Here is an 18399-nt window from a genome sequence, read left to right on the forward strand (position 1 = left end):
ATCCACATGAGAAATACGAAACACTTTCTCTGTGTTCTGGATCCAGGTAAGAGCAACAACGGGATTAAGAACACCTGAAAACTCCGTAGCGCCACTACTCTTGAAATTTTTGAACAAGGGACGTTTCACCTCTCCTTTTGAAAATTCTCCAGTGGCTTTCTCTTTGCCTTTATCATTATTCTTCTTGTGTTCTTCAAGAGTCTGTCGAATTATACCAGTAAGTTTACCTAAGAGTCGCTCCTCTCGAGGGGATACTGGAGTATTTACTTCACCAGGTTGAGGACCTCCACCCACCTCAGGGGTATGGCTACCTTCCTGTTCAGCCATTCTTCTGAAAAATTGGAGCAATATAGTATTTTAGAATATTAGGATTTATTATTACCTAATACTTTACTTAAGTCTTTCCTATGGTTTGTATCCATATACACCTAATGAATCCGTTCATATATTGAACTTCTGACGGTTTAAGTCTAAACACCAATCCGTGGAATTTAGTTCACTTAAACCACCGCTCTGATACCATGATTGAAAGAACCCATTTCAAAACTTTCGTATTTCTGAAAGACTCAAACTTTCATACTTGACAATTGTTACTCCAAAACATGCTACATGCATATTCATAAAAAACAATATTTTATATTGATAAAGTGATTACAAACTACTGGATACAAACCGACTATGTTTTAATATTTTACATAACTACCCAGGATATTGTAATTTTATACAAACATAAACCGAAATACAAAAGTAATAGTAAAAACTATTCTACATCTTCCGACAGTATATAACCATACTGCTTATTTATCTCCTGCAATTGTTAAACACTGAGAGGGGTAAGCGGTGACGCTTAGTGAGCTCAATAATAGATAAAGTATAACGTTATGCCATATATATACTTCAATATGGCAGAAGCAAAGAGGAACAAGAAACAACTAGGGCATATGTTAATCATGTGACCAACTTTCCATATCGATCAATGATTTGATTCAAAGATATACAATCAACGACATAACAATTTTCCATACTTGATATACATCAATAACACTTTGGCCCAAATGGCACAGAAAACATACAATTTCTAATTATAATTTTGCTAGAATATACAGGCTTTCAGCCCTACATAGCCCTATGCCAATACCAGAAGTTATACGAGTCATGCTCTACATGGCCAAAGGCACAAAGCCAATACCAGAAGTGATACGAGACATGCTCTACATGGCCACGGGCATAAATCCGATACCAGAATAATACGAGACATGCTCTACATGGCCAGAGGCTCAAAACCAATACCAGAAGTGATACGAGACATGCTCTACATGATCAAGAGTATAAAAAGCAAAATAACTCAGGAAAAACATTTAGCACATATAACACATAACATACAATTGTTCCTATATATTAAACTCACCGTGAAATAACCGGGTGTTAAAATAGTAATTTGGGCAGCACTTCGTTACTATAATTAGCTTTCTTCGTTGAAAACCGGGAGTTTTCTTGAAAACCGGGCTCTGCGAGGGTTGGGCTTCAAAACCGAAAAGATAAATTTTTCGGGCTTCTCGGGAACTTCGGGGCGTGTTTCGGGCGTTGGAAATAATCTCGGGGCTTCGGGGGAAGTTGAAATAGTAGAAATATAAGTTTAGGGGTGAAAAAGAGACATTTCCTAACATTTACCCGGGAGGTCTCGCACCCCTTATATAGGTGCGAGCCTCGTATCCGAATCAAGAGGGAAGGGCCAGGTTGCAGCGATGCTCGGACACGCGGCAGCAGCAGGGAGGTTCGGATGCAAGGGTCGGAACACGCGTTGATTGCGAGACTCGGACACCTGTGCGACACGCGTCGCTCCTCGGACGCGCCACGACTTCGGAAGCGAGGAGTCACTACGACACGCGTCGGACGCCTACTGGACCTCTTCGGACTCATCATCAGCATCGGACACGGGGCAGGTGACTCATCGAGATTGGACTTATCCATGCGAGGTTTCTCGGAAATTGTGCCCCGAACTTCTAAAATTTGTAACTTTTGCATACGGGCTCCGTTTTTGATGTTCTTTATATGCACGCGTAGGTAAAATTATGCTCTACAACTTTCGTTTAGACTTCGTCAGCTAATTTTTATCTATTTTTAATATTATTATTTTTAACAGACCGGGACTGGTAAATCCGTTAAAAATTCATAACTTCTTCATCCGACGTCCGTTTTCGTCTGTCTTTTTACTGTTGTACTACTAATGACGAGATATTCAATTCTCGTTTAGGTTGTGTCGGCTAAAAATCACTCGATCTAAAATTCGAGTTTTTAGCTGTCTATTGCTAAGTTGAAACTTAGAAAAATCATAACTTCCTCATACGAAGTCAGATTTGGGCGTTCTTTTTATCAAAATTCTCGGTTTAACAAATACTACGACTTTCATTTAGATCACCAAGGCTAAAAAGTAGTTTATAAAAAACTCACTTTTTACGTCATTCGCCACCATGTCGGTTTTGTCGCGGATCTTCGATTGGTCATAACTTCTTTGTTATAATTCGGATTTCGATGAGGTTTTCGCCTAAATGTTTCTAACGAGATTCTTTACAACTCTTCATAATAAAATTTTACTTATTTCAAATTTTATATTTTCTTTAAATTTCGATATTTGCCTAATGTTCGGAATCTCATAAGACTTCCAAAACATTCTGGATGATTCTAAACATAGTTTTACTTCATCTCTAGTAAAAACTATTTGTTAGAACTCAATACTCATAATTATATAATATTTCATCATATTATTCACGTTTCAAAATTACATAACACGATAACCGAACATGTATGTTACACAGAGCCTAGGCTTGTTTTCTTGATATTTGATGCAAACTTGTTGAAAAAGCTCAAAAATCTGCACTCTGCAACATGAACTCGCCGAGTCCATGGGGGGACTCGACAAGTCCATGTGTAAATTCATCCTACTCGTCGAGTAGCTTCATGCACTCGACGAGTAGGAGCCCCTGAATGCAGTTTTTCGAGTTTTGCTGCTGGAAATGGACTAGAAACATTACCCTAAACTGTTTTGGTGTTTTAAAACTTGTTTTAAATGGTGTAATGCTTATGCTAATCCATTTACATTGGCTAATATCAAAATTCCATGTTTTATATGTGTTAATATGATTCTTGAAATTTTGATATGAATGTTCATGTTCTTATGAGTTTTAGAAGATCATAGGAATTATGTGTAACTTGCTTGTAAGTATGATTCTTGATCTTAAAGGCTAATGATGGAGTCCATAACTTGTCCTTAAGTTATGGATAACCAAAAGTCACTTCTTTAAAAGTGTCATTAAATAATAAGAGGTTACATAAAGTGAAGAGTCTTCACTTTAATGGACCATTAAACTCATAAGTTATGAAATAAAAGTCTTGAATAGTTTCAATACTTTCCCTCAAGTTTGGAATTTGTAAATTCTCACACATTAATACTTTAAATTCCAAATTGAACCTTAGAATTTTAAAAGTTTAAAATTCAACCCTTATACTTCTATAATATTAAAAGTTTAATTATTATATATATGTATAAGAATAAGTCAGTCTTACCATTAGTAGGCCTCATTCACGAAGTCGGTCTATGAGGGGGGTATAAGGTTGTTGCCTATAAAATGGCAGCTTAATGGGTGTCCACTCTCACCCACCACTTCCTTGACTGGTGGAGGGTCGTTAGCAGAACGGGTAGGATAGGACCATAATACTCATTAAAAGTATAATGAAATTATAAAGTAACTAAACCTTTATTAATTCCCAATCTTAGTTACATTAGGAAAAATGTGAAATAGGTACTAACCCATGAAATTACACTTTGTACCTTACCAATTCGTTAGTGGAGCGCGTGTGGTTAACCGGCGCACTAACTAGGACTAGTAAGAGTGGCAAAGGGTGACTTAAGTTTTATTATAGATCGGTGGAGCGCGTGTGGTTAACCGGCACATCGATTAGGTGATAAACTTAAGGGTACCAAGTCAATTTTCATGGTTATTCACACCTTGTTTGTCATCCTCGGCATCCCAATCACAAACTTGAGAGGGCACAATCGAGATTCAAACATGCCATTGAAAGTTCAATGTATCTCTAAAGATCTAGGAATTTCAAATCCAATAAAACTTAATAATCTATTTCGTTTTCGTGGTGGAAATTGGTAAATTGTCATTTACCTACCTTCAAATATTTTATAGCTTGGATTACGGCATCCCTCTTCCAAGTTATGAAATAGTTTGTAGGATCCTAGCCTTAATACTTCAATTGGGTGACTTATTAAGGACTCTTTATCTAATAAAACTTGTCTTTCTTTCTTTTCAGATGTCTTCCAACACTGCTACTGGCTCAAACCCTACAGACTCCTTTTCCTTAATGAATTTTTGTGGGAAAGTCACTTTTGATGGTTCCAATTTCAATGAATGGATTAGGAACATCAGAATGATTACTCGCTACGAGGGCAAAGAGTATGTCCTCGATAAGGAGCTAAAGGTTATCGATGAGTCAACTGCTACTCCTGAGGAGATTGCTGAGTACACTATCCATGAGAAAGATGTCACTAAGGTGTCTTGCAACATGTTGGCCATAATGACAGCAGAACTCTAGAAATCCTATGAAGATTTCTACCCTTTTGAGATGCACCAGGATCTGATGGATAGGTACCATCAGAGTGCTCGTCAGGAGAGGTATGAAATCATTTCCTCCATGATAACATCTAGGATGAAAGAGGGAGAACCCCTCACTGGTCACTTACAGAAAATGCAAAGGTTCGTGGACCGGTTATTGAAGCTTAATGTGGATTTTCCTGAGGACATGGCGATTGACAGCATTCGCCATTCCTTACCTCCAAGTTACGATCAGTTTCGTATGACTTATCATATGAACAAGGAGGAAGTCACACTAAGTAAGCTCCAAGGACTTTTAAGGACCACTGAAAGTGGTCTTAAAAGTAAATCAGCCGTTACACCTACTCCTACTATAGCCCCTGTTCTGGCAATTGGGCAGGGAAAGGGGAAGAAGAGGAAGACCCCTTCGAAGGGTACCAAGGGAAAGTATATTGATGGCTCCTCTTCAAATGGAACCAAGAAAGGTTCCATTCCTCCTTCTTCAAACCCAAAGGAAGCACAGTGCTTCTACTGCCATGAAAAGGGGCACTGGAAGCGAAGCTGCCCTAAGTACTTGCAGGATGTAAAGGATGGGAAAGTTAAACCTACCCATGCAGGTATTTACACTATATTGTCTAAAAACTCATTTCATAGTAACTCTTGGTGCTTGATACAGGTTGTGGTATTCACATTTGTACTGATTTGCAGGGCCTAAGAAGTAGTGAAGAAGTGGAGCACGGGAAGATAAACTTAATCATGGGCAATAGGAAAGCATCACCTGTTACCAAGATAGGAGTTTATTCTTTATTGCTTAATAATGGGTTAATGTTAGATTTGAATAATTGTTGTTACTCGTCAGAAATGGTGAGAAATATTATTTCCTTTCATAGTTTGTACAAGCAATGATTCACCTTTTCATTTGATAATAAAATTGGTGCTATTGATGCTTTTTATAATGATGTGTTTTATTTTAAAGCATTACCTTGTGATGGTGTATATGAAACTGTATCGATTGTAGAAAATTTAGGAAATAATGTATTTCACATTGATTCTTCTATTACTTTGGATAAAGCATCCTTGTGGCATTGTCGTCTTGGACATGTCAACAAGAAGCGCATAGGCCAACTCCAAAAGACTGGAGTTTTGGAATCATTTGAACTAAAATCAGATGATAGTTGCGAGTCTTGTTTACTTGGAAAAATGACAAAGTCACCCTTCACTAGTAATTGTGAGAGGGGTGAGGGTTTGTTGGACCTCATACACACTGATGTGTGTGGATCCTTCAAAATTGCCACAAGGGATGCTAATCGCTATTATGTGACTTTTACTGATGATTATAGTAGATATGGATATATCTACTTAATCAAGCATAAGTCAGAGACCTTTGAGAAATTCAAAGAGTTTAAGTAGGAAGTGGAGAATCAAATGGGCAGGAACATCAAGATGCTCCGATCCGATCGGGGAGGAGAGTATCTTAGTATTGAGTTCCTTGACTATCTTAAGGAATGTGGGATTGTCTCACAATTGACACCTCCCAGGACACCACAGCTGAATGGTGTAGCTGAGAGGCGCAATCGAACCTTGTTGGACATGGTTCGTTCCATGATGAGTCGAGCTTCATTACCAATCTCATTCTGGGGGTATGCCTTAGAGAATTTCACCCATATCCTTAATCTAGTCCCCACAAAGAAGGTTGCGAAAACACCTCATGAGATGTGGACCGGAAACGTTCCCAATCTGGACCACATCAAGATTTGGGGTTGCGAGGCTTTCGTGAGGCGCGAGTCTCACGACAAGATCGAACCTCGAAGCGAGAGGTGTATTTTCATCGGCTACCCACAGAAATCCTTTGGTTACCTCTTCTATAGGCCCAGTGAGAATGTGGTATTTGTGGCAAGGATAGGAGTCTTTCGTGAGAGGGAATTTATAAGCCAAGGAGACAGTGGGAGGCAAATTGACCTTGAAGAGCTTCAAGAGTCAAGCGGTGAAGGAACCTCAAACACTAGCGACCAACCTGAGGAGGAAACTCCTGTTGATCTGATAGATGACCCCATACCTCTGAGGCATTCCACGAGAGTTAGGAATGCACCTGAGCATTACTATGGTTTCCATATTACTGCGGAAGGTGATACGCTTATCAGTGATAGTACACTGGTAAGTCTGGATGAACCTAACAGCTACACGGAAGCCATGGCAGGCCCTGAGGCTGCTAAATGGAAAGAGGCTATGGACAGCGAGATACAATCAATGTATGACAATCAAGTTTGGAACTTGGTTGACAATGTACCAGGTCGTAAGACAGTTGGGTGCAAATGGATCTTCAAGAAGAAGACCGACATGGATGGTAATGTACACACTTATAAGGTGCGACTGGTTGCAAAGGGATTTTCTCAAACTCTGGGAGTTGATTATGATGAGACATTTTCACCAGTGGCAAAGATTAAGTCTATTAGGGTTATGCTAGCCATTTTTGCATTTGATGATTATGAAATATGGCAAATGGATGTCAAAATCGCTTTCCTTAATGGAAAGTTGGCTGAGGATGTTTACATGGCTCAGCCAGAGGGTTTTGTCGATGCAAAGTACCCTAATAGAGTGTGTAAGCTTGAGAAATCCATTTATGGATTGAAACAAGCACCTCACAAATGGAATCTTTGCTTCGATGAGAAAGTCAAAGAGTTTGGCTTTTCGAGGAGCGAGGATGAGTCCTGTGTATATGTTAGGGCTAGTGGGAGTATAGTTAGCTTTTTGGTGTTGTATGTGGATGACATACTACTCATAGGAAATGACATCCCAACTTTACAGGAGTTTAAGTCCTGGCTTGGGAAGTTTTTCGCTATGAAGGACCTTGGAGAAGCTGCCTATATCCTAGGGATAAGGATACTGAGAGACATGAGTAAAAGACTAATTGGACTTAGTCAGAGTACCTACTTGGATAAAGTGTTGAAGAGGTTCAACATGGAGAATTCCAAGAAAGGAGAGTTATCGATCCAGCATAATGCCAGACTGAGTAAAACTCAGAGTCCGAGTACAGAAGCTGAGATAGCTGAGATGAGTCGATTACCATATGCTTCCGTTGTTGGCTCGATTATGTATGCTATGACTTATACTCATCCTGATGTGGCCTTTGCTTTGATCATGGTCAGCAGATATCAGGGAAACCCGAGCAAGGATCACTGGACTGGGGTAAAGAACATTCTCAAGTACCTACGGAGGACTAAGGATTGGGTTTTTACCCTCGGTGGGAGTGATGACTTGAGAGTAGTAGGGTATAGCGATGCTAGTTTTCAGACTGATAGGGATAATTTCCACTCTCAGTCAGGCTGGGTCTTTACCCTGAATGGAGGAGCAATTACGTGGAAAAGTTCCAAGCAGGAGACAGTAGCTGATTCTACTTGTGAATCAGAGTACATAGCAGCAAGTGAAACAGAAAAGGAGGCGATATGGCTGAAGAACTTCATTAGAGACCTTGGAGTTGTACCAGCTATACAGGAGCCTATGGAGATTTTTTGTGACAGCAATAGTGTGGTTGCCTTAGCCAAGGAACCAAGAGATCATGGTAGATCCAGACACATTGATAGAAAATATCACTTCATAAGACACAAAATAGAAGAAGGACTCATCATGGCAAAGAGGGAATCGTCGGAAGAGAATCCTGCAGATCCCCTCACAAAGGGACTTACTAGGGTTAGGCATTTGCAGCATGCGAGAAGCATCGGGCTGAGAGACGATATTAGTTTTAATAATTAGATAGTTTTCTGAAACTTATAAAATGTAATTAACATTTTGATGATTAAATAAAAGTTGTTATTTATTTATGAGTAAAGTGTTACTATCCTATGTTGATCGTTTACTATTGTTTCAATTTTGCATGTTTTGACTTCCAGAATAATTATTTTATTCAAACTCTCCACAGTCTATCATACGTTGGAAGTAAGTAGTGAATCAAGACTATCATGAATCTGGCTTGTAAGATTTTTCTAAGGTGAATTAGACATAGCAATGGTTGCTACACATTCATGAGTGCTCATAAGTTCTGAGATTGGATTAAACCCACGCTCACTTGTATCACTTCATGGAAAACACACTCGAGTGATCGTGAGACGGTAACATCATATAAATCTTCAAACCTAGAGATATGAGTTGTTGACTATGAGTTGGTTATACATTGATTGTACGAAAACGCATTAGTAACTCGATGTTATAAAACGTGCTTTTGTGCATAATTCAATAAGTAGTCATTACAAGCATATGAGTCGAAGTTTATCTGTTCCTTCTAGGATTAGAAGTGATATCTGGGCCCCTCGATGATTTGGTTTTGACCTATGTACCGGGCCCGATCAGAACCTAATTTATGTGTTCAATTTAGTTCTATGTCAAACAAATCAGAGATCGAGAAACAACTGCTGGACAATAAGTATGACATTGTTCCATGTATTTGCCCGGCTGATATCTTGAGAACAGAGGATTATATGATCACTTATCTAAAATGGTGCCTCATGGTTCAACAGAGTTTTAAAATAGCTACGATTGCTGGTTGGTTCCTGAAGTTATACTCGCAGCTATAGTTATCAGACTTATCCAAGTGGGAGACTGTTGGATAAGGTGTCTAAGTCCGTAACTATATTCGGTATGACTTGACCCGACCCGGCATGGTCCATTTGGGTTGCACTTCACCTAACAATTTTTATGGATATATTTTTGAGAATAAGATTTTATGATCCATTAATATATTATTTGTTATAATATATTAATATTATTTAATTAGTGTTGATCAAGATTTGATTTATGGAATTAATTCAATGATCAAATGGAACTAATTAAATATGGACTCTTACATATATATGGAATGGGCTAAGATTTATTTAGGATGGGCTAAGAGTATATGGAAGTCCATGGATAGTCCATGGAGCTTTTAACCCATGGATCCTAGGTAAATGAAGAGTCGTGGGTATTAGGGTGTAACCCTAATCCTCCATACTATATAAAGAGGGCCTTGGTTCTAGAATTGGAACTAGTGTGTGTGAGAAACAATGGTGGGCTGATTTTAGTAAGCATCATATTCTCTCAAGTATTTCCAAGTTGGTTTGGGTAATTTGTGACACCACTTGAGCCATCCACACTATTGGTGCTAGGCTCTAAAACTCCAAGCAATCAACCACAAAAGAAATGTATGTTATTCTACTTAAAGTTTTGTATTACAAGTACCCCATAACATGCTAGTTAGGTTGTAAACCTTGGAAATCAAATTTGCATGTATTTTAGAGAAAACATAGATCCAAGGTTTCTAGGGTTGCATGTACACCATAGGAGTGTTAGAATGCTCAAAACCCAACAAAAAGGTACATTGCCTTAAGTCGTAATAGTAAGTAGATAGTTGGTAAAACTAGTAGATATAAATTACGTACATCACCCGGTTTATTAGGCCATTCCGAGTGATTGCGAGGGTTGGCAAGGTAGCTTACAGGCTGGATTTTCCTTAAGAGCTCAGTCAAATTCACAACACCTTCCATGTCTCTCAGCTTCGGAAGTGTATGGCTGATGATTCAGCAGTTGTTCCTCTGGGTGATATTCAGGTTGATGATCGCCTGAATTATGTTGAGAGACCAGTGGCGATATTGGATCGGAAGACGAAGGCCTTGTGCAATAAGGTGGTATCTTTGGTCAAAGTCTAGTGGAAATATTGGAAGGGTTCTGAGTGGACTTAGGAACCCGGGGCAGATGTCGGAGCATTACCCTGAGTTTGTTCACAACTGTGGACTTCGAGGATGAATTCTAGTTCAAGTGGGGGAGAATTGTAACATCTTGATTTCCAGGTATTCCATTTTTGCCCTTGATATGAGAATCGTTTGCAAATTGGTCCTTAATGGCATTCTTGTAATTTTTGGAGACTGCATGAGTACGTTGGGCGTACGTGCGTACTCTGGGCGTACGTGGCAGAGTCCCAAACCCTAATATTCAGGGTTTGTACATTAATTAAACACCTTTATAGCCCCATTAACCTTTCTTTCATCAACCTCCGACCCCATTTTCACCCTTTCAAACCCTAATCTCTTGAGTGAAACAATCTTGACCTTGAGTATGCATTTTGGTGTTTTTGAAGGAGGAAGAAGGAAGTGGAAACCATCTTAGAAGAGTGGAGCACTTTGGAACTAGAATCACATCATCATTTGACAACATTTGGAGATAAAAAGCTTTGATATTGATCAAGTTTTACTTAGATCTTGTTTAGCCATGGATTTGTGTTCTTTTGGTCCCATAAGCTTGGTATTATGAGAATGGGTTACTCTAACTCATATGAGTTATCCTTTCAGACGTTTTGGAGTTTTTAGATACATAAAAATGTAATCTAGGTCATTAGTTTCCTTCATGCATGAACTAGGATGTCTTAATGAGTTAAAACGTTAGGGTTTTTGGTATTGAGGACTAGATCTAGGCTTTAGACAAAAGAGCTTAAATGATTAAGCTCTTAATAGAAGGAAATGGTAGCTGAAACGAACGTTGGGGGTATACTATGGTACGTGGGGCGTACGAGGTCAACACACCGTTTCTGGTCAAGACTCGAGTACGCTAAGCTTACAAGATGAGTACGTTGTGCGTACGCAGCTGAGTTGACTCAATTGACTTTTTGACTTTTTGACTTTAACCTGGATTTGACCAAGTTTGACCTAAGAGTATTTTGGGTATTTTGAGTTAGTTGAGATTTGTCACTATTTGGTGTATATGTGACTGGTAGAGCTGATATTTGGAGTAGTGAGCTGTTCAGCTATCTATTTAGACTGAGATGTGAGTTTTTCTTCATTGTACTTGTGCTTTGAAGACACCAATGCTGACCCATTTAGTTATGTATCCTAATATAAAGGATGTTGCTATATTGTAGTGATTTGTTAGATCGGTGTCCTGGTATATAGGATGTTGCTACGCTGTAGTGATTTGTAGATCTGCATGTTTGTCTGATGACTTGTTATATGATTATATGTTTATGGATATATGTGATTTGTTATGTATCTGTTGACATGGTATGGTGGGGTTGAGATTGTACTACTTTGTGCTGTCAGTCAACAAACCGGGGCATTCCAACCAAAGGTTTGTGGGTCGGGGCATTCCCACCGGAAGGTAGTGGGCCAGGGGTAATCCAACCAGGAGGTTGTGGACCCAGTATGTATTAGGCAATCTAACCGAAAGGTTTTGGGCTTGGACATTCCAACCGAAAGGTTGTGGGCCAGGGGTAATCTGTAACATACACGTTCAGTTATCGTGTTATGTAATTTTAAAAGTGAATAATATTATGAAATATTATATAATTATGAGTATTGAGTTCTAACGGATAGTTTTTACTACAAATGAAGTAAAATTATGTTTAGAATCATCCAGAATGTTTTGGAAGTCTTATGAGATTCCGAACAAAAGGCAAATATCAAAATTTAATGAAAATATAAAATTTTAAATAAGTATATTTTTATTATTGAAAGTTTTAAATAATCTCGTTAGAAACATTTAGGCGAAAACCTCATCGAAATCCGAGTTATAATGAAGAAGTTATGACCAATCGAAGATCCGCGAAAAAACCGGCACGGCACCGAATGACGTAAAAAGTGAGTTTTTGATAAACTACTTTTTAGTCTTAGTAATCTAAATGAAAGTCGTAGTATTTGTTAAACCGATAATTTTCATAAAAAGAACGTCCAAATCTGACTTAGTATGAGGAAGTTATGATTTTTCTAAGTTTCAGCTTAGCAGTAGATAACTAAAAACTTGAATTTTAGATCGAGTGATTTTTATCCAACACAACCTAAATGAGAATCGAAGGTCTCATCATTAGTAGTACAACGGTAAAAAGACTGACGAAAACAGACGTCAGATGAAGAAGTTATGAATTTTTAACGGTTTTTCTTGTCCCGGTCTGTTAAAAATAATAATATCAAAAATAAAGTCAAAATTAGCCGACGAAGTCTAAACTAAAGTTGTAGAGCATAATTTTCCCTACGCGTGCATATAAAGAACGTCAAAAACGGAGCTCGTATGCGAAAATTATGGATTTTAGAAGTTTTTGGCACAAAAATCGAGAATAATTGCGAAATCCGAGAAAAATCGCATGGCCTGAGTTCGGCCACGTCACCCTCGCTCCTCGCGCGACACGTATCTGATGTGAGCCACGTCAGGCATGCCCCGTGTCCGACGTCGATGACTCAGCCGAAGACCATCCGACGCGTGTGCTGCTTCCGGTCCGACGCGTGCCCTTCTCGCATCCGAGCCTCGCACCTGCTGCCGCGTGTCCGAGCCCCGCGCCACCTGCCCTCCTTTCCTCTCACTTCGAATCTGAGGCTCGTACCTATATAAGGGTGCGAGACCTCCTGGGTAAATGTTGGAAAATTGTCACTTTTCACCCTTAAACTCATATTTTAACTATATTCACTTCCTCCGAAGCCCCGGTATCATTTTTAACACCCGGAACACGCCCCGAAGTGCCCGAGAAGCCCAAGAAATTTATCTTTTCGGTTTGAAGCCCAACCCTCGCAGGTCCCGGTTTTCATTGAAGAAAGTCAATTATAGTAACGAAATGCTGCCCAAATTACTATTTCAACCCCCGGTTATTTCACGGTGAGTTCAATATATAGGAACAATTGTATGTTATGTGTTATATGTGCTATGTGCTTTTCAGTGTTATTATTCCAGGTTATTTTCCCGTGTTATTTTTATTTCTGCTATTTATGATAGCAAAGCTATACCTTTGACCATGTGATCAGTGAAAGGACTTAGATTCACGGTGGTACTGGTATGTAGCCTCTGACCATGTAGAGCATGTCTCGTAAGAGAATGACTTCTATTCTATGGTATTGGCAGAAGGTTAGACAGGGATTTCAGCCTAAAATCTACCAAAATGATTAAATCAGAAAGTGTATGTCTTTTGTGCCATTTGGGCCGAAGCTTTATTGATGTATATCAAGTATAGAAATTGACATGTCTCATTGATCGTATATCTTTGAATCAAATCATTGATTGATATGGAAAGTTTGTCACATGATTCACATATGCCTTTGTTGTTTCTTGTTCCTCTTTGCTTCTGCCATATTGAAGTATATATATGGCATAATGTTATATTGTGTCTATTGTTGAACTCACTTATAAGCGTCACCACTTACCCCTCTCAATGTTTAATAAATTGCAGGAGATAAGTAACCAGTATAGTAGTATACTGTTGGAAGATTTAGAATAGTTTATACTATTACTTTTGTACTTGGGTTTACGGATGTATAAAAGCTTAAATATCCTGGGTAGTTATGTAATATACTAAAACTTAGTCGGTTTGTATCCAGTCGTTTGTAATCACTTTATCAATGTAAAATATTGTTTTTTTATGAATATGCATGTAGCATGTTTTTGGAGTAACAATTGTCAAGTATGAAAGTTTGGGTCTTTCAGAAATACGAAAGTTTAGAAAGGGGTTCTTTCAATCATGGTATCAGAGCAATAGTTTAAGTGAACTAAATACCACGGATTGGTATTTAGACTTAAACCGTTGGAAGTTCAATATACGAATGGATTCATTAGGAATATATGGATACAAACCATAGGAAAGATTTAAGTGGGGTATTGGGTAGTGATAAACCCTAGTATTTTAAAATATTAAGTTACTTCAAAATTTTTAGAGAATTAGTTTAAGTGAACTAGGAATTTTGAGAATTTCTGGACTTAAACATAGATTGTTAACTGATGATGATACGATGTGTATCAAGTATACTTTAGATTGAATACCTAAATGGACAGGCACTAGAATATTAGAGGAGATATGCCTTATATTCTAATATGTGCTAAATGATAAATGAATATAGCATGCCTTAGGTTGCTTGCTTATATTGCTATTACCTGAGAGAGTTTAAGGTCTGTTGTCGACCTTGGTCTGGAAGAAGAAATTTTAAGTATTCCAGATTCTAAAATTTTTGTGTTATAACTGATAAGAAACTTTTCGAAGTGATAAAAACACTAATGGTAGTCGACATCGATAATGTTAAAGATAAACGATCGAGGGATATCGTAAAATAATATTTATCAAGTGATATCGTAAATAGTGTATTAATACTTATAGAGTGGTGTTGTACATTCAAACTAAGCTTTGGTTTACAGTTTTAGCTTATATGTTTGTGTGGTGGTACCTTGGGGAAACTCATTAATACCTATAGAGTGGTTTTGTATCTGTTTGGTTATATGTTTGTGTGGTGGTACCTTAGGGAAACTCACTAAACTTTGGCTTACAGTTTTGGTTTATTGTTTCAGGTATTTCAGATGATCATGACAAGGCGAATGAATGATCGTGCACATCTTTCAAATTTTATGTTATTGGATTTTGGGTTATGAATTATACTTTTGAAACAATGTTTTTGTAAACAATTATTGTATTGGGGTTGTTTTGTAAAAATACAAATTTTATTCTATTTTTGCGTTGTTACAACGGTTTTCAAGATTGGAATTGATTAAATTACTTTCCCTCTATATATTTGCCACTCCTTTTTTTTTCATTCTTTTTTTTTTCTTAAATGGGCTCAACCAAAAAACAATGGATGCAGGTTAATATTTCACATTTGGCCATTTTATTTTTTCTTTTAACCCCAGAACTTATATCTCATTTTCCAATATTTTTTTTTATTTTAGAAAAGTTATTTTTTGAGATTATTACATATCATATACAAATTTGTATATTAAAAATGAGGGGTTTTCATTAATTTGATAAAAAATTAATGGTTTTTTTACTAATAACTGATGTATTTAAATTTAAATTTAATTTTATTATCTTATTATAATCTTAGTATAATATTTTCCATGTTAGAAAATGTATTGTCTTACATCTATTTTGTTCTACTATCAATAAAATTATCTTACATATATTCTTTCTAAAGTAAAAACAATAATTAAAAAGTTACAAAAAAGTTATCTATAGGAAAAAAAAAAACATTTGTCAAACAAATAATATCCATGTTAATCACAAACATGATAGAGATAACTCCTTTGTCAAAAAAAATATGTGTCTAAAACAAATTTACACAACACAAATTTATAAAACACAAACACGACACAAATTGTAAAATGTGTTTTGAGTATGAAATACGATCAAAACATGTAATTAATTTGTATGACATAATTTGTAAAACGTGTTTTGGATATGAAAAACTGTTAATTTTTTATCAAATTAATGAAAATCCCCTCATATATATATATATATATATATATATATATATATATATATATATATATATATATATATATATATATATATATATATATATATATATATATATATATATATATATATATATATATATATATAAGTCAAAGGAGAACTTTTCTAAAATAAAAAATATTAAAAAAATGAGATATAAGTTGTGAGGTTAAAATGAAAAATAAAACAGCCAAATGTGAAATATTAGACGCGCATCCATTGTTTTTTAGTTGGGCCTATTTAAAAAAACGAGTGGCAAATACATTGAGGCGTCTAATTGCTATATCTTATGGGACAACATGGCTCATATGGAAGGCTCGATGAGACTCGAACTCCACCTGCTATGTTTTATAAGGGTAAAAAATAGGAGACTTAAATGCACATTTCGTTGGACGGATTTGTGTGTGAGTAGGGCTGTGCATGGGTCGGTATGGATCGGTTTTGGACCCAAACCCAACCCAACTCATAAATGGTCGGTTTCTGGTTTTCAGAACCAGGTAGAATCGGTTTCTGGTCGGTTCGGTTTCTCGGGTTCTGAGGTCGGTGTGGGAGGTTTTCGGTTTCTTGGGTTCAAACCATACATTCACGAGTTCTGGGTTTAAACCCATGGCTTTTGGGTTTTAACCCATTTTTCATAAATGAAGCAACAAGTTAAATAATTCAAAAAACATCAAATTTAAGTTAAGTACTTCAAAAAAACATGAGTCTTACAAAAAATAGTCTATTACAAGTTACAACCGAAGTCTGAAATAGTCTATTACAACCAAAAAACAATCAAGTATGGGTCGGTTTCCCGGGTTGGATGAGTCGGTTTCTGGGTAAAAACCGAAACCGAACCCGATTTTTCGGTTTTTAAAAAATTCAAACCCTAACCGTCGGTTTTGCTTCGGTTTCGGTTTTTTCGGTTTCGGTTTCATCGGTTTCTCGATTTCTTGGTTTGGGTTTGGTCACCCCTATGTGTGAACCCTTTTAAGTGTGTATAAGGCCCTACACTCTTATCTCTATAAACATGCATTCTGTAAAGTTGTAAGGTTTTCCCCTCCCCCTCCCTAGCAACTTGCTAGGTTGGGTGTTTTAATAATATTTGCCGGTTAAAAAAAATAATTTAATCATTCTCGATCTCGACTACCTACCATGAATGACATCATTTATATGAAACTATAATAAAATTTTGATTTTAAAATAAAATAAAAACTATCTTCATAACGGATATTTTGTTTCACAATATCAAATTAAAATTATACAATCCGTCAAACCGACATAATATACTAATATAATATTAAAAAAATAAAAAATATATTTTCTCTAAAAAAATTTCAAGTTTGGATCAGACTTAAGAAAAGTAAAACCTTATATTTAGTTGATGACTGGTTTACCGGGTAAAAGCCTAAATTTATAAACAATTATTAGTTTGTGGTGAGTTAATTGTTAATAAAAATAATAGTAAAATTTAATTGATAATATATATATTTGAAAAACTTCTTTTAAAATGTTACATAAATTACGATTAAATATTTTTAATACCAAATTATATAGTATATATGTTAAATAGGTTAAAAAGTAAACTTTAAAACATAAAAAAGATAAATAATAGATTAATATAAGTTGGAGGACTTAAATTATTTTTCTTGTGGACCATTCGGAAAAGAACTCGTTTTTACAAATAGATTTAAAACCAACACATTTTTTTTTGCAAAGGGTTTCCTAAATCAATCAAATTTTACAAAAAACTCCAAAACAATCGGATATATAACAATTTTGTTGACCGGTCATATAGTCGGAATTATAACGGAATGAAAAACAAAATGTCTAATTTGAGATAAAAAAATAAGGTGTCAAAAATGAATTTTTATGTAAACTTAACAACATTTGTCATTTTTGTTACAAAACATGATTAATATTATTACTTTGTAAGTGTCCACTTTTCTTCAAACTCCTTGCTTAATTAAAAAAAATTCTATAATATTTGAAATTAATTTTAGTTTTGTTAATGAACAAATATGGCTCAAAAATCAATCGACTGATTCATTTAGTTTGTTTTGTATATATACATGATACAGTGAAGATAAACTCTAGAGCTAGCCTCTAACAGAATACAAATTCAAAATAAGAGATAAACTATGAGCCTAACTAGATAATATCAATACTAATTCTTGAAATCTTATCCTCGAGCCTTTACACCCCCCCTCAAGTTGGAGCATGGGGATCATAAATGCCCAACTTGAGAACCAAATTATCAAAGGTTGTTTTGCCAAGAGCTTTTGTTAGAATATCAGCGAGCTGTAATTTAGTGTGGACATAGGCGGGAGCAATCAATCCGTCAACAATGGTATCCCGAACAAAATGACAATCGACTTCAATATGTTTCGTACGCTCGTGAAATACCGGATTTTTTGCAAGATAAATGGCAGATTCACTGTCATAATATAGAGTGACAGGTTTGGGATGTGGAATTCCTAAGCTGGTTAATAACCCTTTAAGCCACTTCACTTCAGAGGTAATGGCTGCCATTGATCGATATTCCGCTTCAGCAGAGGAACGAGAGACGGTTGTCTGCTTCTTTGTCTTCCAAGAAATTGGAGA

This window comes from Lactuca virosa, chromosome 8 (assembly GCF_052849685.1).
Source record: "Lactuca virosa cultivar CGN04683 chromosome 8, Lactuca_virosa_CGN04683_v6, whole genome shotgun sequence".
NCBI classification, from domain to species: domain Eukaryota; kingdom Viridiplantae; phylum Streptophyta; class Magnoliopsida; order Asterales; family Asteraceae; genus Lactuca; species Lactuca virosa.